General features: G+C 44.6%; 1 protein-coding gene across 4 annotated transcripts in view; it reads left to right on the top strand.

Moving 5' to 3' along the window:
• ADPRM (ADP-ribose/CDP-alcohol diphosphatase, manganese dependent) overlaps nt 1–27,343 on the top strand; it is a 339,223-nt gene that overhangs the window by 244,082 nt on the left and 67,798 nt on the right. The window contains exon 7 of one of the 4 annotated variants that reach the window (XR_009698317.1): nt 19,702–19,744. The exons of the other annotated variants lie outside the window; for them this stretch is intronic. The gene's annotated coding sequence lies outside the window, so the exon portion shown is untranslated. Of the gene's footprint in view, nt 1–19,701; nt 19,745–27,343 lie in introns of those variants that run through there. 4 annotated transcript variants of the gene reach the window in all.

Genomic DNA, 27,343 nt, shown 5'->3' with positions numbered 1-27,343 from the left:
AGAGCCTTGGGAACTTAGCTACCTTTTTTTTTTTTTTTTTTTTAAATCTCTTCAGACAATTTACAAAAAAAAAAAGAACAGCTTAAATAGAAACACTTTCAGATGACACCCTGGTGTCCCCACTCCTCCTGGAACATTCTGCAACCCCCAGAGACTCCCAGCATTACAGGGTCTCTACAGGGGTGGGGGACCCTGAAACTTAAGCTTCGTTAGCTTCGTGGGAAATCGCTGCGGGGAGGAGGTGGGACAGGCATCAGTGAGGGTGGCTGACAGCGGGTCGCAGGGAAGAGGATGTCATGGGGGTAATTACCCTTCCCCCCACCTTGGGAGCATCCCTGGGCTGCGGGGAGGAAGCTCTTGGGGAGGCAGCCACCCCACAACTGATCCCATATCAAGCAGGTTGGGCATCTCTGCTCAGCAGTCTGGGGACCCACCAGCAGGCTCAGCTGGCTGAGGGCATCTTTCAAGGCTGCTCCCTCTTCATTCCAGGCTTCAAGTGGTGGCCAAGGAAGGCTCCAGATTGGAGCATTTTAAGCTTTTCTCCTGTGTGGATCCCTTTGGGAATATAGACTCGTTCCCCGGAGTCCCCTGGGAACTTCCCTCCGAGTATTTCTTCTCCAGCCCAGAGGGAATGAGACTTCTGCTCTCTCTACCCATCCGGGGGAGGTCTGGGTGAGGGGACTCCATCTCTCTGCCAACCTCACCTACAGACTTCTCACAGAGGCGAGAGGAGTTGCCAATCTGATGGCCCCCATTTTTTTTTTTTACTGTTTCAATATAATTTTATTAGCAGTTATTACATCAAAATTCACATTTACAGGATCCAAAGGACTGTCTTAGAAAATTCTAAAGTATATGTAGTTAGAGTTTAACAGTAAGATAGAACATATTCTCATTATAGCACAACCCTTAAAAAGTCAAGAATAATACTGAGAATTAAGTACACTTCTATCAAGAACTAGAAATGAATTCTGTGTACATAGTGTGACTTAAAACAAAGTTCCATGGAAGTATAATACGTCTATGGATGTGAATTTCAGTGGCAAACATCATTAACTTCCAAACAACTGACACCAAAGGAATTTCCAATCAAAGCACAAGCATGGTGGCTTTCGGTCAATGTAGAGCTGTGATAATTCTATAAAGAGACCCTGAATCCTTAAGTCTTGTAACATGATTTTATGCTGACACTAATACAAAACACATCAACTCCAATGCATAGATTCTGACGCATCATGACAAAAAGATGGCCTTTTTCTATATCAGTGTGTTTAATGACTGTCTTGACAGGACCCAAGATAACTTTCTTCTTTTACTTCTGACTCCTGGCAAGGTGGATCCCACTCCCCTACCCCTGTCCCTGCGCGTCAAGTATAAGGCCCCGCTCCCTTTCCAGGCTGGCTGGCCAGACCCTCATGTCTGCTTCAGCATCTGCAGCTGTACCTGGGAGGTGAGGCAGGCAGGCGGTCCTTGCTCATGTGGCTAATGGGGCAAGAGAGCTCGGTGTGCACCACAGACCCAGCATTTCTGTAAGACGAGGAAATCCTTCCTCTGACGATGCGGGCTTGTGCATCGGCCCGCATCGTCAGAGGAGCTCTGCCCTGGGAAGCCTCAGATGCTGGCTCATGAGTTCTGATTTACAGGCTTTTTTTTTTTTTTTTAATGTATTGAGTTCCCTATTTCGCTATTTTTCCTTGATTAAGTCTCCTTCAGTTGAAAACCCAAAAGGAAGGAGAAATGTGTGGCAGGATTCAAGGACCAGAATGCCATCTGTGCCCAAAGCGCTCACAAGTGCACACATGCAATTTTGCATCTCATTGCAGGGATGCCACAGATCTTTCTAAGGAAACCAAGGAGATCCTCTAAAACAGCACTTGCCAAACACGAATGGAAACGGGAATCTTGTTCGAATGCAGACCCCGACTGAGGAAGTCTGGGGTGGGGCTTGAGACCTACATTGAGTTTGCAAGTTTCTGAGCAACCTCAGTGCTTCTGACACAGAGCATCTAGATCCTCACCACTCAGAGGCGGTCTGGCACCAGCACCGCCCAGGACCTTGTTAAAAATGCAGCATCTCAGGCCCGACCCCAGAAACCTTGGCCACCACTGGGTAGCTGACAGCCCTCTCATTTTTTCCCCCTGCAATCTCATCCAGGATTATACAATATAAACGGTTGCAGCTGTGCTGAGCAGGACTTAGTTAACTTAGAGGCTGGTCAAATAGGAAAATCACTAATTTCCCCGAGGAGCCAGGGCGATGCCACCAGCAGCTGGTCCTCCTCTGTGAGTCATTGGAAGCTGCAAACAAGACCTCGTGCGATGTTTGTGGAAGGTAATGTGGCTGAATTAATGATGATGCAGGAGCCGTCACAGAGGTGATTCTTGACTCTCTTAATTGCGCCATTTCTCAACCTTAATGCTGCCTCGCTGCCATTTCTGAATTATATGTCCACACACATCCAGAGACACACACATCATAGATTAATTCTCCCACTCAAACTGATAAACCACCCAACACATAATTTATACTCATTTATATTTGCCCTAATCTAGCCAAACTCTTTTCTTTCTACTCTGTCAACCAGAGTGCTTTGAGAAAATTAGTCTTTAGACGGCACCCCTATATTCACTGTCTGTGTAAGTCCATTCCAAAGCTGTACAAGAAAATCAGGGCTGAGAAAGTTCTAGGCTCTTTGCCGACTTCATTCTGATGAGGCACTTGAAGCATCCGGTTGGCTCAGTACTTTACATACTGAGGGTGGTGTTCTGTTCCATCGCAAACAAAACGTGTCCCCATCAGACTCTGCCACGCTGCTCCCCCAGCACCACCACCCCCAACAGCCTACACTCACTGTCCTGTTAAGCTGGCGATGCTGTGTCTCTAGTCAGCATACCTAGCTGTCTTCCTGGCTTTCCTAGTCTCACTTCCTCAGACACCTCCCCTGACTCCTGGTTACAGATGCCAAGAGACCTTGGCCGCGCTACCCGAGCCAGAGATGGCGCTCTTCTGCCCTGCCTTCCTCAAGCACGTGGGGGAGAGACCCACAGCGTTGATTTTGCTTCAGTGGTCCTACCCGTTGCTGCTCCTAGCGCCTCTGCTTTCACGGACTTGGAGTCTGGCTTGCCCAGGCACCGCGCCCTGCGGGACACGCCCTGCCCCGGCTAACACGTGGGGTTGTGTCTGCCTTTAATCTCAGGCCTGAGTGCTCCTGGCGTCTTCCAGGCTCCTCAGGCCCTTTTGACATTCACCCAGAATTTAGATGGCTGCCTCGAGACTGCTCGGCCTTCTCCTCCCCGTCCGGATTCCCAGGTTTGCGCTGCTTCTCCCAACAAGTGCTGTCCTACTGTGGTTCAGGGCCTGGCAGGACCCACGCTTCCATTAGAATCCAGACGTGAGCTGCCTTCTCCAGCTGAGCACCCTGCAGGGACTTAACCCCTGCGACCCTCCCCAAGTGGAGCCAGATGGAGCCAAAGGACACGGGCAGTGCAAGGAGTCGTGTTCGTGGCCATCCAGTGACCTGCTGTGGGACTGAGGGTGTGGATGTGGAGAAGGACTGAGGGACAGAAATGTAAACAGAGTCTAGTTCCTCCCTTTTCCACACAGTCTTGGTCCAGTGGCCTTGGGTGCATCGTTTGACCATCTGGGGCCTCGGTGGCCTCACCTGTGACGAGGGGATACTGATTCTTTTCCTGATGATGGGGATCTGGAACAGATCAAACCTTGTGGTTTGGTCCAGGACCCAGGGACTCACCCAGGACATGGGGTGGGTGTCGGGGTGTCTGACTCACCTGGAGGAAAGTGGAATTCTGGTGAAGACCAGCAGAAGAGCTTGGTCCTCCCTCCCCAGTCCACACTCTCATTCTACTTTCTCTTCTCTCCAGTAGCCCCTGTCCTGGAGCTGCTGGTGTGGTCCAAGTGACTCCCAGAGCAATCATCCCGGTTGGCCAGCGTGCAGGCTCTGCCATGCCAGCCGGGAGGGAGCAGGAAACAAGCCCTCTTGTTGAGCAGCCTTTCCTCAGAGCCTGTGTGAGCAAAAGCTGCCCAGTGGACACGCAGGGCAGAAGCTGGCCTGGGGGTGGGCTCTCTGTGTTCCCTGACCCCCTTCTTCAGGCCCTCTGTCCCTAGCACAGTCCCCCTGTTAAGCCTGCGGGTACCTCTGGACCCATCGGTTGTCCCCATAATGAATAGTGAGAGCTCATCACATTACCGGCCTGCTCCTCTGGCAGGGAGGTTAAGGGCTGGTGAGGCTCATTAGCATCTGCCTGCAAGGGGACCGGGCAGCACTGCTCTCCCCCTCCCGGAGCCAGCCTCTCCTTCCCAGGCCACACGCTAGCCCTTCTCTGCTGTGTGTCTCCCTCCACGAGTGTGTCGTGAACAGTTGTGAAGAGGGTCACAGTCATTTGTCGTTTGGTAGTGGTGTCAGGAGGAAAGCACGTGCATGATTTCCTTTTGAAAATTTATAATAAATTGAAGCAACCATTTCCTCTCACTAGGATCCCAAGATGCTTTCTTGAGTAGGAGAGGAAAGGGTGGCGCCACTGGGAGCTGGGCTAACCCACCCCACGGACGTGAGTGTGAATGTCATCTGTGATGTCTGAGGCCAGTGGAGGAAGATTGAGACCAGGACTGCTGACTGTCTTTCCTCCTGACTGTTGGCTGGGACAACGATGGATTCGTAAGGAACCCAGAGTTAGAACCAAGGAGATCCTCTGAAACAGCCTGTTTGGAACATGAATGCCAGGTCAATCACCCAAGGATCTTGTTAAAATGCAGACTTTGATTCAGTAGGTCTGGAGTGGAGGCAGTTGGCAATATCCAGATACTGGTGTGAAAGATGGGGAAATTCAGTGAGGCTTCTAGAATAAAACTATGCAATGCCATCTTTAGGTAGAAGTCTGGAGGATGGGTGTTTTCTTACATGGTCTCTTTTCCCGGGACTACTAAGAGACTTTTACTAGGTCTCTTTTCCTAGACTCAAGTACTCAAGGAGAAGGGCCATGCTGGACCCCAGTGACCATGATGGAGTTGGTTACACCTGCACAGACTCACCGCATGCTATTTTGGAATGACTGGCCTCCCCGTGAGACATAGTTGCATCACGCTTCTCCAGAGTTAACTGAAGTCACAGATGAGTAGAAATTTAAAGCTGGAGGGGACTGTACAAAATCTCTAGCTCAATCTCCTATTTTAAAGATGGTGAAACTTAAGGCCAAAATGCTTAAATAACTGGTTTTGCCCCTGACACAGGGCCTGACCCATCAATAATGGTTGACCCAATTGATGCAATGTCCAATGTCATATCTTATAAAGTCCATCAGAACAGGAGCCTTCTGTTGCAGTTTTTCAACTTTCTACACTGCGAGTTGCAGCCTCATATCTGCAGGGCCCAGGACCTAAGGTGGCCACAGGGAGAGGGCTGGTTACGGACCGCAGGGAGATGGATGGCACTTGATTTTTTCCAGAGAAGCCCAAACCCTAGAGTTTTAGGTGAAATCTGATTTTTAAGTATCGGCAACCAATTCAAATTTAACATAGAGTACTGTGGAGCCCAACAAGGCAAGTTGCTAGGGCAGATACACTTGCTCGTTTCCAGGCGCTAATCTTCATGAGCGTTAGGGAGTGAAAAGTAATGCTAGTTCATGTCTGTTTGGATGTCACCATGCAGAGCCAAGGCTCAGGAAATACTCTCCCTGTTAGCTCAGTCAGAAAGAGAGTTTCTTCCCGAATAAAGAAGGGAAGCTTGCTGACAATCAGGATGTGGGCAATGGATCAGACTACAGAAGTCTCTCTCCCTGTAACCAGAATAAGATAAGATGTTTGAGAGATTTAACTCAGCTTGGAATGTGCTTGGAAATTGCCTTCAGGATAGGTATCTTTGTTACTCCAAGTCAGGTGACTGGGGATTTTTCTGAGCTTAACTTCTCACTTAATGAGAAATCCATAAATGGGTTCTCACGTCTATATACACACGGCATTAGGAAATCCAAGCATGTCATGACCATAGGACAGTTGGATCAGGTACAAACTGTAGTTTACCTGTATGTCCAATAGAGATATTTTATAAATGTTTTATCAACATACATACAGGAAATGCGCACACAGTCTACATACAAGAAAGTGCACATAAGAATAGCAGACAATGATTTTCACAAACTGAACATAGCTGTAAAATCAGCCCCCAAAGCAAGAAAGAACATGACCAGGAGCCCCTTAAGCCCCCTTTTCTGGTTACTGACACCTCCCCCACCCCAACCCCACCAGGGTGACCACTGTTCTGACTCCCAGCAGCGTAGATTATCTTTCTTTGTATATGAATTGTGTCTGTCTTCCTTTGCTCGACATTGTTGGTAAGATGAATTAATCCATATTGTGAGTAGTTATGCTACTGTATCATTGCTATGTAGTATTCCATTGTGTGTATATAACCCTATTTATCCATTCTACGGTCGATGCTTTGGGTATTTTCCATTTGGGGGTTATTACAAGTGGTGCTGCTGTGAGATTTTTTGGTAGATTTCTTTGGATGAACATATGCACACATTTCTTTGTGAACAGAATGGATGGGTCATAGGCCATGCCTCAGTTAAGCTCTAGTAGCTGTTGCCAGTTAGCCAAAGTGAATGCTTGCATTTATATTCCCACCAGCAGCGAATGAGTGTTCTGGCTGGTCCACGTCCTCGCCAACGCTTAGATGTTGAAAGACAAAAGCTTAGTTTTGTTTTTCATCTGGTGGAGGTGTAGTGTGTCACATCACTGTTTTAATTTGCATTTTCCCGATGACTAATAAAATCAAGCACTTTTTTTGTATATTTAATGGCCATTGGAATATCCTTTTCTATGAAGAGTCTATTCAAATATCTTGCCCATAAAAAAGGTTATCTTTTCACTCTTCTAATGGTGTCTTTTGCTAAATAGAAGTTGTTAACTTTAACATTCACCAATTTATCTTTTTTTTTCTTTATGGTTAGCTCTTTCATGTCCTGTTTAAAAAATCTCTGTCTACTCAAGGTCACAAAGATGTTTTCCTTGAAAAGCTTTATTAATTTTTACCTTTCACATTTCAAGTAGAGACTGATGTAAGCTTCTTTTTATCTCCTAGAGATAATTTTTCTCAGGACCAGTGAATCTATAGCATGGCTGAGGGACAATGCCCCATAATGGTAGGAGCAGGGATCTGAAATCAGACTGCCAGAGTCTTCCACTTACCAGCTGTTTGACTTTAAGCAGTTGCTAAACGTTTCTGTGCCTCATTTTTTTTAGGGGTGATAATCCTGTCTTCTTCATGGTTTTCTTGTGAGGATTAATTATGATAACCTACACTCAAGGCTGAGGACAGTACCTGACGGCAAAATGAGCATTCACTTAGGGTTAGTTATTATTATTGTTGGACTTAATTTAATAAGCTAAGGGTTGGGGCAGGGAGAATGAAGAGGATGGGGAGGAGGAGGGGGAGTCAGTGTTGCAAATGTTGAAGCGGGTGGAGGGGAAGGAATAGAAAGCCACGCACCCCTGTGCATCTCTTAAGTTAGCTCACGGATCAGAGACTGTCAATGTAAAAGCCAGAAGGTTCCAAGAAGTTTGCTCTGGGAATGCAGGGTAACAACACCCAGATGGCCAGGAAGCACCCTGCTCATATTTATCCCCTCCCCTGGGACTGGCCCAGGGAGCAGGCCACAATCCCAGTAATTATTTTAAGCAGGAAATAGATGATGATCTATTAAACCAGTGCCTATAAAGAGCAGCTGTGCTTTGGGGAGGAATCAGCTCTGCTGACCATCCAGAAACTCAGTTCCTGGGACCCAGATTCCAAGAGGTAGATTCTCATCGGGGGCTAAGATGGTTTGTCCACAGATGGTCCTGGCGGGGAGTGGGCACTCCACCCTGAGCCCAGGAAGCAGAAACTTGAGGACCAGATCATTTAGTGAGTCAAAGAATTCCTCAAGAGAATTTCTAGAATTATGTATATCTCTTTTCTGCAGAAAAATTGCCAGTACATTTAGAACATCATACCCCTTAGTCCAGAGCAGGGGTCGGCAAACTTCATCTATAAAAATCCAGATAGCAAATACTCTGTGGGCCCTATGGTCTCTGTTGCTACTTCTCCATTCTGCCACTATATCCTGAAAGCAGCCGTAGACAATACGTAAGCAAATGAGCATGGCTGTGTTCCAATATAACTTTATTGATGGACACTGAAATTTGAATTTCATATAATATTCATGTCACAAAAATTTTTTTTATTTTTCTCCAACCATTTAAAAATGTGAAAACCATTCTTCATTCAGGGGCCATACCCACACAGGCAGCAGGCCAGGTAGGTCCAGGGGAAGGAGTCTAAATCAGTGTAGGTCAGCGGTTTTCAAAGCATGGTCCCTGAACGAGTGGCATCAGCACAACCTGGGAACCTGCTGGAAATGAGATTTCTCAGGCTCAACCCAGACCTACTGCATCAGAAACTGGGGGCAGCCCTCCAGGTGATTCTGATACACGGTCAACTTTGAGGATCGTTGGTCTAGCATTCAAGTTCTTCCATGAACTTACTTTAAGCCAATTTTCCTGCCTTTTGTCTCCCTATATCTTTTTTTTTTAATTGAAGTATAGTCGATTTACCATGTTTTGTTACTTTCAGGTGTTCAGCAAAGTGATTCAGTTATGTATATATATGTGTGTGTGTGTGTGTGTGTGTGTGTATCTCTCTCTGTGTGTGTGTATATATATATATATATTCTTTTTTTGAATATTCAACATGGATAATGATTGTTAATAATGAATAGTAAAAATTATTAATGAATGCTTAGAAGAGGGAAATGCCTGAAAGTCCTTCCTGTAGATAGAACTAGCTTTTGTCTGACATTGCTTTGCATTTTCTTTTTATCTCTAACTTCTTCATTTATGAAATTCTGAATCATTTTCATAGAATAGAGACGGCCCAGATTTTGCCCTTTGATTCATTCAATTTAGATACCCATAAATATTTATTTTAGGTTGGTCAGTGATTTTTTTTTTATATTATTGAAGTTTGGCTTCTTCTGTCTGAAGTTCCATTTCTTCCTTTTGAAGAGGTATCAAAGATGGGTATTGAGAATATTTTATTTATTCATTTACTATCTTCATTACTTTAAAGCCTGAGGTTACACCTTCAGATTACATTTTTTAAAACTATGAAAATGATAGATTCATAAAAATAGCAATTGTACGCTACTGGAAAAAAGGGATTTTTGTCCTAGGGCCTTGTAGTCCGCTAACTGGGACTTTCCTTAGTCCAGGGCAGGTAGAATATTATAGGGAGCCCTGAACAAAAAACAACCTATCATAAATTCCCTGAAGCATGAAACTGAGGATCAGTAACAGGAGATGATCTCAATTGCCAAAAGAACATATTCAGGGACTGATGATCTTCTGATGTAACCAGGTCTTCAAATATACTCATTTGCCCTAAGGATTTTATTAAGTGGCTTCTAGGATGAGTTCTATTTTGTATGTCTGAAATAGACTCATATGTCAGAATATTGTGGGGTTTTTTTAAAATATGTAATGGATAAATGACAAGGTACAGTTCTCAGTGTTAACAATTTCTCTGTAAAGCAACTGCTATTTTTAGACTGAAGTATAGACATGTTGATAAATGTAAATGATGAGTAATAAGCATGATTACCCCTAGTATTTGAAAATGTAATTATTAAAGCAATGCTAACATACCAGAAAGTCTGTTATATTTAATGTGTGTAGATACAAATGAAAGTACCTGTAATAGTCAGTCGGTATTTATTTATTGATTTAATGAATCTAATGCTGACAGATAAGTGGATTTTTAAAGTAAATAACTGTTAATACAGCAGACCCCAATCCCACAATACCATTTTTGTGTATATATATTCTTTTTCAGATTCTTTTCCATGATAGTTTATTACAAGATGCTAAATATAGTTCCCTGTGCTAGACAGTAGGACCTTGTTGGTTATCTATTTTATATATAGTAGTGTGTATCTGCTAATCCCATGCTCCTAATTCATCCCTCCCCCCTTCCCCTTTGGTAACCATAAGTTTGTTTTTGTCTCTCTATATCTTCTTGCATCAGACAAGATTAACCTGCCACCCTAAACCCCTTCTGAGAAGTTCTTTCCCGTAGCTGCTTGTCGAGGCATATGGCTCCAGCAAGTTACTGGCAGGTGTCCACGTTCTCTACCACACGTGTCCAATTTGACCAGTACTGGAAACATGGTCAAATTCTGGTTGGCAACTGGTATCTGTCATCAAGGCTAATGAGGTTCACCTTTGTGAGATTTCAACTGGATATGTAGGTAGGAAATCATTGCTGCGGGGAGCCAAAGTGAAAAAAAAGAAAAAGAAATGCAGAGAGAGAGGGCAATACACAGCTTTCACGAGGCAGAAGATGTGAGGAGGCAGAAGCCGTGCGTACGCTGAAGTTGTGAGGGTGACGGGGAGTCAGCTGAAGCTCAGCGTCCCAGGGAGGGATCCAGAGGCAGCGCAGAGCTGAGTCAATTAACAGCCAAGCACTAGGTGGAGATCAGAAAACATCTCCACTGAGGGAGCTGCAAGGAACTTGGTCACTAAGCTGCTTTGTGCCCTGAAACACATCTGCCTGCTGAGCCTGGGGAGTCCCAGGTCCCTGCAAGATTCCCGGTCCCATGTGAGTCCTGCCAATAAGCAGGATGGGGCGTCCATTCCTTGGCACCAAAAGAGTAGAGCACACCCTCAATGGACAGAACGTTCCAGCCTCACTCACGTGTTGAGTCTTCCCTTAACACCCTGCTGTTTCCCTGTTCAGGCTGATCGCCCCTCCCTTCCCCTCCTCTGTGCACCTGAATCTTATTCTTCGAGACCTCACTTGGAGGGAATCTTCCCAGCTAAGTATTCCTTGATCCTCTTGCCCTTGCTCCCTGCCTGGTTAGTCCTTCTTTCCCCCAGAGCCAGCATCCTCTTACCAGCAGCCCTCTGCATTTCGTTCTGCCATTTTTAGAGTTACCCACTGCAGGTCTGCTCGAGCGACTTGAAGACTTGTGTCCTTGCCGTTTCCAGCTCAGGACTTGCACATGGTCAAGGTTTAACCAGAGTTGGGGGAGATCGGAGAAGGTCTGATCGTCCCTCTGTCTCTGGTATGACTTCTGCATCCTCAGCACCCGCAGCCATTTTACAGTGCAGAGGACCACAGTCCAGAGAAGTGACGAGATTTGACAGCACTGACATGAACAGCACTTGAGGACGGGAAGGACCAGACGTCCCTGGCGGGTCCCCTTTCCAAAGCCCGGTCTCCTTCACACTTCCAAATCCCTTCTCCACACTTCAGCTCAGGGGACCTGCGAGAATTTCAAGGGCTTTCAATGACCGTTTGCAATTAACTGTATGGGAAATATCTCCAGTCAATTAGTGCTGGCACGTTTCCAGGGCTGTCACCGACCTGCTCTGGAGCAATCAGGCTTAATTATCTTGTTGTCTTTTCTTTTCTTTCTTTCTTTTTTTTTTAAATGTTATTCTCATTTGCTAGGGTTTCTATAAACAAGTAGGTAAGCAGAGATTTTAATTTGAATGTAGAAGATTTGGACAAAGCAACTGTATTTTACAAACAACTCAAAAGTTTTAAAAACCTCAGTTGAGTCCCGTAGTTGGTAGTCAGTATAGGTCCTGCGTCTCCTTCTAAAATGACTAGAATCCCTCCTAGGGAGCAGGCACGGGGATCACCGGAGAGGGAAACTCACTTTTTCGTTTGTTTGGGTTTTGACCACCATGGAGCACAAAAGAGGAGCTGGGGAGGGGACAGTAGGTGTCTTGTTTGGGTTCAGCCTCTCCAGACCCAACAATAAACTCACTGAACTAAACTAAACAGCCGTTTAATAGTAACTCAGGGCTGCTTAGGGAGGGAGAAAGATGCAGCACAGAGTTTCACAGTCTAGTTCTACGGATGGTTAGCAGGTGTTGGGGTGTTGCGAGTGAACGGCTGGTGTTTCTGCCTGCCTCCCCGTCTGTTTTCCCTCTGGGAATGGGCAGCCTTATTTTTCTCAGGAATCAGTCCTCTGCCATCCAGGGAGGCTGAGCCCTCAACACCCAGCTCCAGATTCAGGTGGCTGATCAACTGTCCTGCATTGTCTGACTACAGTTGTTGGCTTGGGATGGACAAAGGTCCAAGGCTGGGCCAAGGAGAGGCAAGCATGCGATGTTTTCTGGGACCTTAGGGTAAGCGCAGCTCTCTCTCTGCGGCGGTGTTAGGTTCTGAGCATGAGTATCCTGTCCTGTCGGCAGCTCTGTTGTTGCTTCAAGAGAATGAAGGAAAAACAAAGGAAAGCAGAGGAGAGAGAGGGAGAGATTGAGAGAGACAGAGAAGGGGAGAGAAATAGTCCTGACTGAGTTGATACCTTCATCAAGCTATGTCATTGACGTTTCAGTTATTTGGCCAGTAATTCACTTTTTCCCTCCCTGATCCTATTCAACTTGTGTGTATCACAACTCAAAGAGTTCTATAATATCATACTATACAAATATAGTATTCCAGGTAAAGGTTTTCAAGGTCAAAACTTGGGACTTAACTATTTATTGTCAACCATATGTGAGCAGTCAAACCCCATTTCAATGGAAGCTCCCTTGAGAGCCTGAATGAGAAATCAAAGTAGGATTAATCTTTATGGAGGGAACAGCTTCATGTTACCTTTGTTCCTCCCCTGCCCTGGGACACCTGTAACCTTTTTCTTCAGCATCCTCAAGAATTTGAGCAGGGACATATATACACTAATATGTATAAAATAGATAACTAATAAGAACCTGCTGTATAAAAATAAAATGAAATGCAAAAATTCAGTAAATAAATAAATAAATAAATAAAATAAAAAGAATTTGAGCAGTGGCCTCGGAGCTGCTAGCCTCTCAGGCGCTTCCCTGAGCCCAGAGATGACGTGGCTGCATCTTGGCTGCCTGGGGTCCACAGCATCCCGCTCCCACTTGGCAGCAGTGCAAAGGGTGCCAATTCTGCCCATATTCTGCCCATAACCGGCTGGCTGCGTGAACTTGGGAAAGGCACATTGCTACCCTCTATCTGCGCTTCCCCACTGCGAGGTGGCAAGGCTGGCTTTGGCGTGGTTCCCGGGGTCTGACCTGTGATGCCAGCTGATCTGTGTGTGACCCCTTTGGGTCCTTGCATTGCTCTTGCCCGGTTCCAGCCTCTTTGCCCAGGGGCCTCACGCCGACTCACAAGAGATCTCAATCGCCCCTTCCCTCTCAGCTTTGGTTCTGCAGAGCTCCTGGTGTTTCCCTCCCCAAACCGGCCTGGCTTCAGGATCCCACACTCCACTGTACCTATTTAACTGTTACGTTCACGTTTGGGCTTCCTTCGGTCCTTGGCGTCACTTAGAAAGAAGAGAGAATTTGCTCGCAGTGAGATCCTGGTTTCCGGAGGCTCAGGAGGAGCATGGAGGGAGACTGGAGTTGGCACGTGCTCCCAGCCTTGGGAAAGTGACCGGGGCGGAGCTGGATAGAAGGCATTGTCCCTGTTACCACTGACATTAATTGCACAATTGAAAAGTGAGCAAGAAAAGAAACATTTGGTGTGTGTTTGAAGCAAGACAAGAGAAAAGCTCGGCACAGGACTCGTCCTTCCGGGCTGATGCAGCCTGGCCTTTATGCGGGGAGAACTGAACTTTAAGTCTTCACATGAGTCCGCAGGGGTGAGGAAGATGTTGTGCCCTTAGCGGGCTGGATTCTGGGGCATCTGTCCACCCCTCTTGATACAGTGCAGCTGGCCATCCTGGTTGTGTGCCCGGTTCTGAGCATCTCCTGGGTACTGTCCAGTGTACTATGGGATCGATAAACATTTAAATGTCATGCTTCCAGGAGCCATCCATCATAGTAAGTGTTATTCAATAAATGTCACCAGCGGGTAACAAAATCTTTCCTACAGAAGGCCCTCTGGCCACCACTTCCCCTCTTGACCGTCCCACTAGGATCATTACAGGGCCTCTCCTGGCTTCAAATTTAATAGCAAAAGATGAGGGCCTGCTTCTGAGCTTGGAACCAAGTGGGGTCTTTTTCCTGGAGTGCCAGCACCCAGGAGCTGGCTTCCTAACGCTGTGTACTTTGTGGTCACCATTAGTGCTGTTTGCCATTTCTAGTTCTTTACTTCCAGAGCTGGGTAGGACTGTATCTCCTGACCCCCTGTGATTGGATGCATCTAAGTAAATCATTCTGACCAATGCACTGTGAACAGAAGTGACAGGTGTCACTTTTAGACCAGAGCATTTAACTGCTGACACAAGACCCTCTCCAGATCTCTTCTCCTTCTGACATGATAAAGCAGGACGTTTAATATACTGGCTCCTCATTAGCCTGGTTCCTAAGTGACTCCAGTGAGCTGAGCCCTCTTCAGTGGACACACAGCGTGAACAAGCAATATATGTTATTGTTTGAACCTAATGAAATTTGAGGTGTTTTTGTTACTGCAGCATAACCTAACCTATTCCGACTGATACAGGCTACAAATTCCTGAGATATTTGAGAGAAAGGAGCAGTTGCCAACCTAATCCTTCCTCTTGCCTGCCCCAGGCATCTAAAAGAACTATATAAACTTTGCAGCAGGAATGAAATCTGCCCTTTTAGTCTAAAAATGGCTGTTTTTGCAGCACTGGAGAGATTTCTGGTGGCATGTCTCCAGGAGAGTCCTAGCACACGGGGAAAGAAAGCATCTTCCTGGGTCCATCAGTTTTCATTCCCAAGCAGAGCTGGGGGAAGCTTCTTCTCTTGGGCTGGAAAGTTGGACCGGGGAAGCTGTCAATGTTGTCTCAGGACCCGAGTGGAGGTATGACTGCTGTTTCATTTGCTCATCCTGGAAACGTGTCCAGAAAATGTGTCGGGCTTGGGAAAGTGACATATGGTAGGGTTGTGCCTGTAACGTTGGCCCAGAGAGTTTGAATGAGGACACGAGGTCACCCAGCGTTCCTCCAGAAGGCAGCTTCGGTCTCCAGGTCCCAGCCTCCGCTGGCAGCTGGGAGGCTGGGCCTGCCAGAGCTGCGGGGGGATGTAGGCGTGTGCATCAGGATGTGGGAGGGGACGCTGAGGAGGCAGGCATCACCCCGTGTCCGGCCAGAGAGGCTGCCCAGGGCGCTGCTTCCAAGACGCAAGGGGAAGGAAAATGCCAACAAAGGGCAGAGGCTGGGCCTCCCCTGGTTGTCCCAGCCCTGCTCCTAGGCAGGGAGTGTCCTCTGATGGGTACAGGATGGTCCCTTCCCTCCAGCGTGGAGAGCACCAAGACTGGTGCTTCTAGCTCAGCTCTGCCTCCAGATCACGGTAAAGATGCACAGGATGAACAAGGGATGGACGGTGGATGCTGGCATTGCAGGACTTCAGAGCTGGCCTCCAAGAGCCCTTCTGTGAAGTGCCTTCGCCGCTGCTGTAAAGCCCTCAATGACATTTCCAGCAGGGCTGCAGCCTGTGCCTTTCAGAGTTCAATGCCAAAACTTGAGGGAGAAGGCAGGAAGGACAGCTCTCTCCTAGTACCTAGGAGGAGGGCGTTCGGATGAAGGACGGAAGCCGTCCTTCTGGCAGGAACTGTCACTGTCACCTGCTGGTCGCTCAGGAACACTGTCTGCCTGTTAGACACTTCCTGAGTCACATCCCCGAGTGCACCTGTCTGTATCTGTTCACCTGCGTGGTTCACAACCAGTACTGCCAAAGGGGTGCCTCTGCACAGGTGAGACGGCACAGAAGGTGTATTGATATTTTAAGCTAGATTAGCTGTGAGCATTCTGAAGGGCCAAGGGTTCTCCAGGGGGCGTCTCTCTCTCTTCCTTGCCCACCTCCCACTAGCAGCAACTACATCGGAAAGTCATCACTGGCTACCTCACTTATCCAGCAACAGGAGTTCTGGGTTTGCTCGTGGCCCTGGATCCTGGGCTACTTGGAATTCGAAGCAGGCTCTCCCAAGTTAACTCTCACATCCTAGCAGTGTCGCTTTTTATTCTTTTCATGACAATACCTTTCATTTGCAGAACACTTTATACTTTCACATCTGTTATTGCATTCACTTCTCACAGGCTTTTCAAAAATTGCAAGATGAACTTCCATAGTGTACATATAGTATTTGCAGTTCCTTTCCCACCACCAGGAAAACCAAAACCATTTACACAAGCATCCAGTTACAGATATCACGGCTCTTTGTAAACACGATAGAGTGATAGTTTTATTCTTTTCCATCTCCTCTTTCTCCCCCTGCTTTTCCTTGATGTGTTTTACCCTTTTAAAATGTCCTCCTGATTATATTATAACCATTCCCACTTCTGGGTTCCTGCTGTCTCAAGAAGTATTTTAGCCCAATATCCTTATTCTTTGTTCTTGTTTTACCCTCTTTCCTTTCAACAGGGCACTGTAAACCCTTTTTATAAAAATTGCAGCTTGCTTTTTTTCTCCCCAGCCTGCCCTCCCCCCAATATCTCTCAACTTGTTCCAAAACTCATGTAACATTTTCAGATGGCCAGTGTTTTCCTGTGTACTCTCTTTGGGTCCCATGGGTTTTTCTTTCCTCAACCCTCTTACAGTAGAACTAGCCATTCATTCAGTCAGTCAGTCAACTATTCAACCAGTGTTTATTGAGCATCTACTTTGTGCTAGACATGGTGCCAGGCACTGGGGATACAGCAGCGAGTGAGGCAGGCATAGTCGCTGCCCTCATGATGTCTTATTTTTATAGGAGAGACTAAAAAAGATTTAAATACCTGAAAATCATTATGTCAGATAGTGATATATGCTCTGAAGAAAAATAAAGCAGAGTAAGGTTATAAAGAGTAATGGGGGCTGGGTTTTGTTTTTTTTTTAATGGTTAAGGAGGCTGCTTTGAGGCAGTGAGGTTGAAGCAGAGACCTGAAGGAAGCAGTGGAAGGCCCTCCCTGCAGGAGGAAGAAGCGCCATATGTGAAAGCCTGAAGGTGAGAGGGCGCAAGGAACACAGAGGAGGCCAGTGTGGCTGAGTCTGGTGAGTGATGGGGAGGCGGGAGGAGGTAAGACTGGATAGGTGGGCTGAGGGACTTTTAGGTCACAGTCAGACTCTGGAGTTGATCTAAGTAGGTCGAGACTCACTGGACGGTGAAAAGCAAGGAGTGCCATAGTCTGGTTCATGTTCTACGTGGATCACTCTGACTCCTGGGTGAAGAATTGAGAACATGCAGAATTGGAAACAGAGAGTTCAGGCAGGAGGCCGTGGCAGAGGTCCAAGAAAGATAATGGTACCCTGGACGGGATGGTACTGGTAGAGGTCTCCAGAGAAGTGACTGGATTCAAGCTGAACCTTGAAGGTAGAGCTGACGGTAATTGCTCACGGGCCACACTTAGATGATGCGGGTGTTCTTGGTGTCAGTAAAACTGGATGAATGGCGTTACCATGAACTGCGGTGAGGAGGTCAGTGGAGGAAAAATGGATGGGGCATGACGGGAAACCAAAAATTCACGTTTAAACTTATTAGGCGTCATACAAAAATGGAGATGTGGGAAGAAAGCAACTGGATAACTAAGGGAGATATTGAGGCCAGAAATACGGACCAGGGGATCATCAGGTGATAAATAAAGTTTAAAGCCATAGGAGTTGGAATCTAAGGGATAAAAAAAAAAAAAAAAAAAAAAGGTCATGAAGAACCTAGTGGCAGGACAGGAATAAAGACACAGACCTACTAGAGAATGGACTTGAGGATATGTGGAGGGGGAAGGGTAAGATGTGACAAAGTGAGAGAGTGGCATGGACATATATACACTACCAAACGTAAAATAGATAGCTAGTATGAAGCAACCGCATAGCACAGGGAGATCAGCTCTGTGCTTTGTGACCGCCTGGGGGGGTGGGATGGGGAGGGTGGGAGGGAGGGAGATGCAGGAGGGAGGAGATGTGGGAACATATGTATATGTATGACTGATTCACTTTGTTATAGAGCAGAAACTAACACACCATTGTAAAGCAATTATACTCCAATAAAGATGTTTAAAAAAAAAAAAAAAGCCATAGGAGTGGACGGGATCACCAGGGAGTGGGATAAGTGAGGAGGGAGGAGAAGGGCGGTCCAAGGACTTAGCCTTAGGGGACTTCAAATTGTAAAGGTTAAGAAGAAAAATGGGAACCAGCAGAGAGGATTTAAAAGTAGCCAGTGATGTGGGAGGAAAATCAGCAGAGTGATGGCTCCCAGAAGCCAAGTGAGAAAAATATTTCAAGAAGGAGGACATGATTAGTAGGGCCAACTATTTTGCACCTCATGACACCACAGATCTTCTCATCTGCATCACCAAGTTGAGGAGAGTCCTGGGAAATATTAGGGAGCACAGCAAACACAATTCCTCCTCCTCAGGGCTTCTGTCTCTCTTTTTTTTTTTTTTTTTTGATGTGGACCTTTTTTTTTTTTTTTAAGTCTTTATTGAATTTATTACAATATTGCTTCTGTTTTTTATGTTTTGGTTTTTTGGCCATGGGGCATGTGGGATCTTAGCTCCCCAACCAGGGATCAAACCCACATTCCCTGCATTGGAAGGCGAAGTCTCAACCACTGGACCACCAGGGAAGTCCCAGGGCTTCTGTCTCTTGTAATAAGAAGCATCTTAACTAAAACTGGTGCATAAAGAATATTTTGGTCTTGCCCCTTCTCCACCATAACTTTGCTATTACTGTTGGCATTAATGTTTCAATGCATAATTTTGAAGTTAGTGTGACTTTAGAAAATAGGAAGGTAGGTCACCTGTGACATCTATCTTTTTTCATCCTTAAGTTCATGATGCATCTGTATCTGGTGGGAACGCTAATATCCATTGAAGCCTTTTGCTCTGCAGCTCAGGTCTTCAGTTTAAGGAGGTTTTTCTTTTATTTAATCATTGGTATTTGCTTCTGCTCTATTTGTCTTATCTCTTCCACTGAATACACCATTAAACTGTATTTAGGATCTCTCTTTTATCTATTTGTAGCATCAACCCTTTTATAATTTTTATTTTTTCCTTTTCCTTTTGATTCTGAGTTCCTCAGAATTGTCCTCCACATTGCTAATGTGATTTTTTTTGCACTGAGTCTTTTTAAAATATTTTATGCAATTAAAAAAATCTATTTTCACATGTCTAAAAGTTCTGCACTTACCTCATCGAGTTCCCTTTTTATAACTCCCTCTTAGCAGCTGCCTTTTGATCTCACTGTGTTGTCTTCTGTTTTAACATTGTTGATAATACAAGACAAATGTTTAAAATTTATGTCTGTTTCCTGCAGTAAATCTTTTTAAAAACTGTTCTTCTATTGCTTTGTAAGTATTATACTATCCATCTGTGTTTAGGATCTTTTCATAGGTCCCATATTATTTCGTTTCTATTTTTTCATCTTTGAACAACAAAGCTTCTGTCTGTGTCTAGAACTTTTTTACCAAACTACATGAGTAGATTCTTCTGAAATCATCTCATCTCAATGTCTTAAGCTTGAGGGTAGCCTGAGGACTTGACACCTACAGCTATGGACAGTACCAGAAGGGCAATTTCATGAATAGGCAGTGTCTTTTCTGGATAGAGCCACCGAGCTGGGTATTTAGTTGTCAAATGATCCCATTCCTGGTCCATCACGTCTGGATGAGCCGTATTGTTCTGTGGGGTAACGGGGTGTTTGTTGCAGTCTCCAGCCCATTGTTTGGTGTAACTGCCCACGCCTTGGTCTATCCATGTGGTTGCCCTTGAAATTCTCCATTGTTCTTTCAGGTACTGCTACCCTCCACATCAAGAAGAAACTTCTCACTCAGCAACACTGTGACCACTTGTGTTATATTCGACAAACAGAACTCCCTAGGGTTCATCACATTTTCATTTGTTTTGTGTTAACCCACACATAACACATACCTCACACATAAGCCTCCATATGTTAACCCCGTGCTCTTTCCTATGCTGGGAATATATCAATATATCTTTTTTTTTTTTTAACATCTTTATTGGAGTATAATTGCTTTACAGTGTTGTGCTAGTTTCTGCTGTATAACAAAGTGAATGAGCTATACGTACACATATATCCCCATATCCTCTCCCTCTTGCGCCTCCCTCCCACCCTCCCTATCCCACCCCTCTAGGTGGTCACAGAGCACCAAGCTGATCTCCCTGTGCTATGCAGCTGCTTCCCACTAATTATCTATTTTACATTTGGTAGTGTATATATATCAATGCTACTCTTTCACTTTGTCCCAGCTTACCTTTCCCCCTCCTTGTGTCCTCAATTCCATTCTCTACCTCTGCGTCTCTATGCCTGTCCTGCCCCTAGGTTCTTTAGAACCATTTTTTTTTTTTAGATTCCTCATATATGTGTTAGCATATGGTATTTGTTTTTCTTTTTCTGACTTACTTCACTCTGTATGACCAACTCTAGGTCCATCCACCTCACTACAAATAACTCAATTTCATTTCTTTTTATGGCTGAGTAATATTCCATTGTATATATGTGCCACATCTTCTTTATCCATTCATCTGTCGATAGACACTTAGGTTGCTTCCATGTCCTGGCTATTGTAAATAGAGCTGCAGTGAACATTGTGGTACATGACTCTTTTTGAATTATGGTTTTCTCAGGGTATATGCCCAGTAGTGGGATTGCTGGGTCGTATGGTAGTTCTATTTGTAGTTTTTTAAGGAACTTCCATACTGTTCTCCATAGTGGCTGTATCAATTTACATTCCCACCAACAGTGCAAGAGGGTTCCCTTTTCTCCACACCCTCTCCAGCATTTATTGTTTGTAGATTTTTGATGATGGCCATTCTGACCGGTGTGATGTGATACCTCATTGTACTTTTGATTTGCATTTCTCTAATGATTAGTGATGTTGAGCATCGTTTCATGTGTTTCTTGGCAATCTGTATATCTTCTTTGGAGAAATGTCTATTTAGGTCTTCTGCCCATTTTTGGATTGGGTTGTTTGTTTTTTTGATATTGAGCTGCATGAGCTGCTTGTATATTTTGGAGATTAATCCTTTGTCAGTTGCTTTGTTTGCAAATATTTTCTCCCATTCTGAGGGTTGTCTTTCCGTCTTGTTTATGGTTTCCTTTGCTGTGCAAAAGCTTTTAAGTTTCATTAAGTCCCATTTGTTTATTTTTGTTTTTATTTCCATTTCTCTAGGAGGTGGGTCAAAAAGGATCTTGATGTGATTTATGTCATAGAGTGTTCTGCCTAGGTTTTCCTCTAAGAGTTTTATAGTGTTTGGCCTTACATTTAGGTCTTTAATACATTTTTAGTTTATTTTTGTGTATGGTGTTAGGGAGTATTCTAATTTCATTCTTTTACATGTAGCTGTCCAGTTTTCCCAGCACCACTCTTTTCTCCATTGTATATTCTTGCCTCCTTTGTCAGAGATAAGGTGACCATAGGTGCGTAGGTTTATCTCTGGGCTTTCTATCCTGTTGCATTGATCTATATTTCTGTTTTTGTGCCAGTACCACAGTGTCTTGATTACTGTGGCTTTGTAGTATAGTCTGAAGTCAGGGAACCTGATTCCTCCAGCTCCGTTTTTCTTTCTCGAGATTGCTTTGGCTATTCGGGGTCATTTGTGTCTCCATACAAATTGTAAAATTTTTTGTTCTAGTTCTGTGAAAAATGCCATTGGTAGCTTGATAGGGATTGCACTGAATCTGTAGATTGCTTTGGGTAGTATAGTCATTTTCACAATGTTGATTCTTCCAATCCAAGAACATGGTATGTCTCTCCATCTGTTTGTATCGCCTTTAATTTCTTTCATCAGTATCTTATAGTTTTCTGCATACAGGAAGGTTTATTCCTAGGTATTTTATTTTTGTCGCAATGGTAAATGGGAGTGTTTCCTTAATTTCTCTTCCTGATTTTTCATCGTTAGTGTATAGGAATGCAAGAGATTTCTGTGCATTAATTTTGTATCCTGCAACTTTACTAAATTCATTGATTAGCTCTAGTAGTTTTCTGGTAGCATCTTTAGGATTCTCTATGTATAGTATCATGTCACCTGCAAACAGTGACAGTTTTACTTCTTCTTTTCTGATTTGGATTCCTTTGATTTCTTTTTCTTCTCTGATTGCTGTGGCTAAAACTTCCAAAGCTATGTTGAATAATAGCAGTGAGAGTGGGCAACCTTGTCTTGTTCCTGATCTTAGAGGAAATGGTTTCAGTTTTTCACCATTGAGAACGATGTTGGCTGTGGGTCTGTCATATATGGCCTTTATTATGTTGAGGTAGATTCTCTCTATGCCCACTTTCTGGAGAGGTTTTTTTTTGTCATAAATGGATGTTGAATTTTGTTGAAAGCTTTTTCTGCATCTATTGAGATTATCATATGGTCTTTATCCTTCAGTTTGTTAATATGGTGTAACACATTGATTGACTTGTGTATATTGCAGAATCCTTGCATTCCTGGGATAAACCCAACTTGATCATGTTGTATGATCCTTTTAATGTGCTGTTGGACTCTGTTTCCTAGTATTGTGTTGAGGATTTTTGAATCTATGTTCATCAGTGATACTGGCCTGTAGTTTTCTTTTTTGTGTGACATCTTTGTGTGGTTTTGGTATCAGGGTGATGGTGGCCTCCTAGAATGAGTTTGGGAGTGTTCCTCCCTCTGCTATATTTTGGAAGAGTTTGAGAAGGATAGGTGTTAGCTCTTCTCTAAATATTTGATAGAATTCACCTGTGAAGTCATCTGGTCCTGGGCTTTGTTTGTTGGAAGATTTTTAATCACAGTTTCAACTTCAGTGCTTGTGATTGGTCTGTTCATATTTTCTATTTCTTCCTGGTTCAGTCTTGGAAGTTTGTACTTTTCTAAGAATTTGTCCATTTCTTCCAGGTTGTCATTTTTTTGGCATATAGTTGCTTGTAGTAGTCTCTCATGATCCTTTGTAATTCTGCAGTGTCAGTTGTTACTTCTCCTTTTTCGTTTCTAATTCTGTTGATTTGAGTCTTCTTTTTTTTCTTGATGAGTCTGGCTAATGATTTATCAATTTTGTTTATCTTCTCAAAGAACGAGCTTTTAGTTTTATTGATCTATGCTTTGTTTCCTTCATTTCTTTTTCATTTATTTCTGATCTGATCTTTATGATTTCTTTCCTTCTGCTAACTTTGGGTGTTTTTTTTTGTTGTTGTTGTTCTTCCTCTTTCTCTAATTGCTTTAGGTGTAAGTTTAGGTTGTTTATTTGAGATTTTTCTTTTTTCTTGAGGTAGGATTGTATTGCTATAAACTTCCCTCTTAGAACTGCTTTTGCTGCATCCTGTAGGTTTTGGGTTGCCATGTTTTCATTGTCATTTGTTTCTAGGTATTTTTTTATTTCCTCAGTGATCTCTTGGTTATTTAGTAGCATATTGTTTAGCCTCCATGTGTCAGTATTTTTACAGTTTTTTTCCTGTAATTGATATCTAGTCTCATAGCGTTGTGGTCGAAAAAGATACTTGATACGATTTCAGTTTTCTTAAATTTACCAAGGCTTGATTTGTGACCCAAGACATGATCTATTCTGGAGAATGTTCCATGAGCACTTGAGAAGAAAATGTAGTCTGTTTTTTTTTGAATGGAATATCCTATAAATATCAATTAAGTCTATCTGGTCTAATGTGTCTTTTAAAGCTGTGTTTCTATTTATTTTCATTTTGGGTGATCTATCCATTGGTGAAAGTGGGGTGTTAAAGTCCCCTACTATTATTGTGTTACTGTCGATTTCCCCTTTTATGGCTGTTAGCATTTGCCTTATGTATTGAAGTGCTCCTATGTTGGGTGCATAAATATTTACAATTGTTATATCTTCTTCTTGGATTGATCCCTTGATCATTATGTAGTGCCCTTCTTTGTCTCTTGTAATAGTCTTCATTTTAAAGTCTACTTTGTCTGATATGAGAATTGCTACTCCAGCTTTCTTTTGATTTCCATTTGCATGGAATATCTTTTTCCATCCCCTCACTTTCAGTGTGAATGTGTCCCTAGGTCTGAAGTGGGTCTCCTGTAGACAACATATATACGGGTCTTGTTTTTGTATCCATTCAGCAAGACTGTGTCTTTTCATTGGAGCATTTAATCCATTTACATTTAAGGTAATTATCGATATGTATGTTCCTGTTACCATTTTCTTAATTGGTTTGAGTTTGTTATTGTAGGTCTTCTCCTTCTCTTGTGTTTCCTGCCTAGAGAAGTTCCTTTACCATTTGTTGTAAAGCTGGTTTGGTGGTGCTGAATTCTCTTATCTTTTGCTTATCTGTAAAAGTTTTAATTTCTCTGTCGAATCTGAATGAGATCCTTGCTGGGTAGAGTAATCTTGGTTGTAGGGTTTTCCCTTTCATCACTTTAACTATGTCCTGCCACTCCCTTCTGGCTTGCAGCGTTTCTGCTGAAAGATCAGCTGTTAACCTTATGGGGTTTCCCTTGTCTGTTATTTGTTGCTTTTCCCTTGCTGCTTTTAATATTTTTTCTTTGAATTCAATTTTTGATAATTTGATTAATATGTGTCTTGGCGTGTTTCTCTTTGGATTTATCCTGTATGGGACTCTCTGTGCTTCCTGGACTTGATTGACTATTTCCTTTCCCATGTTAGGGGAGTTTTCAACTATAATCTCTTTAAATATTTTCTCAGACCCTTTATTTTTCTCTTCTTCTTCTGGGACCCCTATAATTTGAATGTTGGTGCATTTAATGTTGCCCTAGAGGTATCTGTGACTGTCCTCAATTCTTTTCATTCTTTTTTCTTTATTCTGCTCTGCGGCAGTTATTTCCACTATTTTATCTTCCAGGTCACTTATCTGTTCTTCTGGCTCAGTTGTTCTGCTATTGATTCCTTCTACAGTATTTTTCATTTCATTTATTGTGTTGTTTATCACTGTTCGTTTGCTCTTTAGTTTCTCTAGGTCCTTGTTAAAAATTTCTTGTATTTTCTCCATTTTATTTCTGAGATTTTGGATCATCTTTACTATCATTACTCTGAATTCTTTTTCAGGTAGACTGCCTATTTCCTCTTCATTTGTTTGGTTTGGTGGGTTTTTACCTTGCTCCTTCATCTGCTGCATACTTTTTTGTTTAACTTACTGTGTTGGGGGTCTGCTTTTTGCAGGCTGCAGGTTCGTAATTCCCATTATTTTTGGTGTCTGTCCCCAGTGGGTGGGGTTGGTTCTGTGGCCTGTATAGGCTTCCTGGTGGAGGGGACTGGTGCCTGTGTTCTGGTGGGCGGGGCTGTATCTTGTCCTTCTGGTGGGCAAGGCTGCATCCGGTGGTGTGTTTTGGAGTGTCTTTGCACTTAGTTTGACTTTAAGCAGCCTCTCTGCTAATGGGTGGGGTTGTGTTCCTGTCTTGCTAGTTGTTTGGCATGGGGCATCCAGCATTGGAGCTTGCTGGCCGTTGGGTGGAGCTGGGTCTTAGTGTTGAGACGAAGATCTCTGGGAGAGCTCTCGCCGATTGATATTACATGGGGCCAGGAAGTTTCTGGTGGTCCAATGTCCTGGACTCGGCCCTCCCACCTCAGAGGCTCAGGCCCTACACCTGGCCAGAGCACCAAGACCCTGCCAGCCACACAGCTCAGAAGAAAAGGAAGAGAGAAAAAAACAAAAACAAAAAAATGAACAAACAGAACCCTAGGACAAATGGTAAAAGCAAATATATACAGACAAAAATTACACAAAGAAGCATACACATACACACTCACTAAAAGAGGAAAAGGAAAAAAAAAAAATATATATATATATAAGGAAGAGAGAAACCAAACCAATAAACAAATCCATCAATGATAATAAGCAGTAAGTACTAACTAAGATAAACATAAAACTAGAAACAAATTAGACACAGAAAGCAAACCCCACGGCCACAGTTGCTCCCAAACTCCATCGCCTCAGTTTTGGGAACACTCGTTGTCTGTTCAGGTATTCTTCAGATGCAGGGTTTATCAAGTTGACTGTGGAGATTTAATCCGCTGCTCCTGAGGCTGCATGGAGAGATTTCCCTTTCTCTTCTTTGTTCACACAGCTCCTGGGGTTCAGCTTTGGTTTTGGCCCCACCTCTGTGTGTAGGTCGCCTCAGGAGTCTGTTCCCTGCCCAGACAGGAGGGGGTTAAGGCAGCAGCTGATTAGGGCTCTCGTGCTCACTCAGGCCGTGGGGGAGGAAGGGGTACTGTAGTCATAATTGGAATGCGGGGCGAGCCTGAGGCAGCAGAGGCCGGCATGACATTGCAACAGCCTCAGGCACGCCGTGTGTTCTCCCGGGGAACTTGTCCCTGGATCACAGGACCCTGGCAGTGGCATGATGCACAGGCTCCCGTGGGGGGGGGGACGGGTGTGGATAGTGACCTGTGCTTGCACACAGGATTCTTGGTGGCAGAGGCAGCAGTGTTAGTGGCTCATGCCCGTCTCTGGGGTTTGAGCTGATAGCCACAGCTCACGCCCATCTCTAGAGTTCGTTTAGGCGGTGCTCTGCCTTCTGGGGGCACACTGGGAAGGAGTCCCCTCTCCTCGCGCACCCCAAAACAAAGGTCTCTTGACTCTTAGGCAGCTCCAGACATTTTCCTGGACTCCCTCCCGGCTAGCTGTGGCGCACTAGCCCCCTTCAGGCTGTGTTCACGCAGCCAACCCCAGTCCTCTCCCTGGGATCTGAACTCTGAAGCCCGAGCCTCAGCTCCCAGCCCCCACCCACCCCAGCAGGTGAGCAGACAAGCCTCTCAGGCTGGTGAGTGCTGGTGAGCACCGATCCTCTGTGCGGGAATCTCTCCGCTTTGCCCTCTGCACCCCTGTTGCTGTGCTCCTTTGTGGCTCCAAAGCTTTCCCCCCCCCCGCCCACCCCCCATCTCCACCAGTGAAGGGGCTTCCTAGTGTGTGGAAACTTTTCCTCCTTCACAGCTCCCTCCCAGAGGTGCGGGTCCCATCCCTATTCTTTTGTCTCTGTTTTTTCTGTCTTCTTTTGCCCTACCCAGGTACGTAGGGATTTTCTTGCCTTTTGGGAAGTCTGAGGTCTTCTGCCAGCATTCAGTAGGTGTTCTGTTAGGAGTTGCGCCACATAAATGTATTTTTTTTTTAATTTTTAAAATTTTTATTTATTTATTTATTTATTTTTGGCGGTGTTGTGTCTTCGTTGCTGCACGCGGGCTTTCTCTAGTTGTGGCGAGTGGTGGCTACTCTTCATTGCAGTGCACGGGCTTCTCACTGCGGTGGCTTCTCTTGTTGCAGAGCATGGGCTCTAGGCATGCGGGCTTCAGTAGTTGTGGCTCGCAGGCTCTAGAGCGCAGGCTCAGTAGTTGTGGCGCACGGGCTTAGTTGCTCCACGGCATGTGGGATCTTCCCGGACCGGGGATCAAACCCATGTCCCCTGCATTGGCAGGTGGATTCTTATCCACTGCGCCACCAGGGAAGCCCTGTAGATGTATTTTTGATGTATT

This window comes from Eubalaena glacialis, chromosome 19 (assembly GCF_028564815.1).
Source record: "Eubalaena glacialis isolate mEubGla1 chromosome 19, mEubGla1.1.hap2.+ XY, whole genome shotgun sequence".
Taxonomy (NCBI): domain Eukaryota; kingdom Metazoa; phylum Chordata; class Mammalia; order Artiodactyla; family Balaenidae; genus Eubalaena; species Eubalaena glacialis.
The sequence above is the reverse complement of the archived record's forward strand: the minus strand, read 5'-3'. Positions and strand labels throughout refer to the sequence as shown.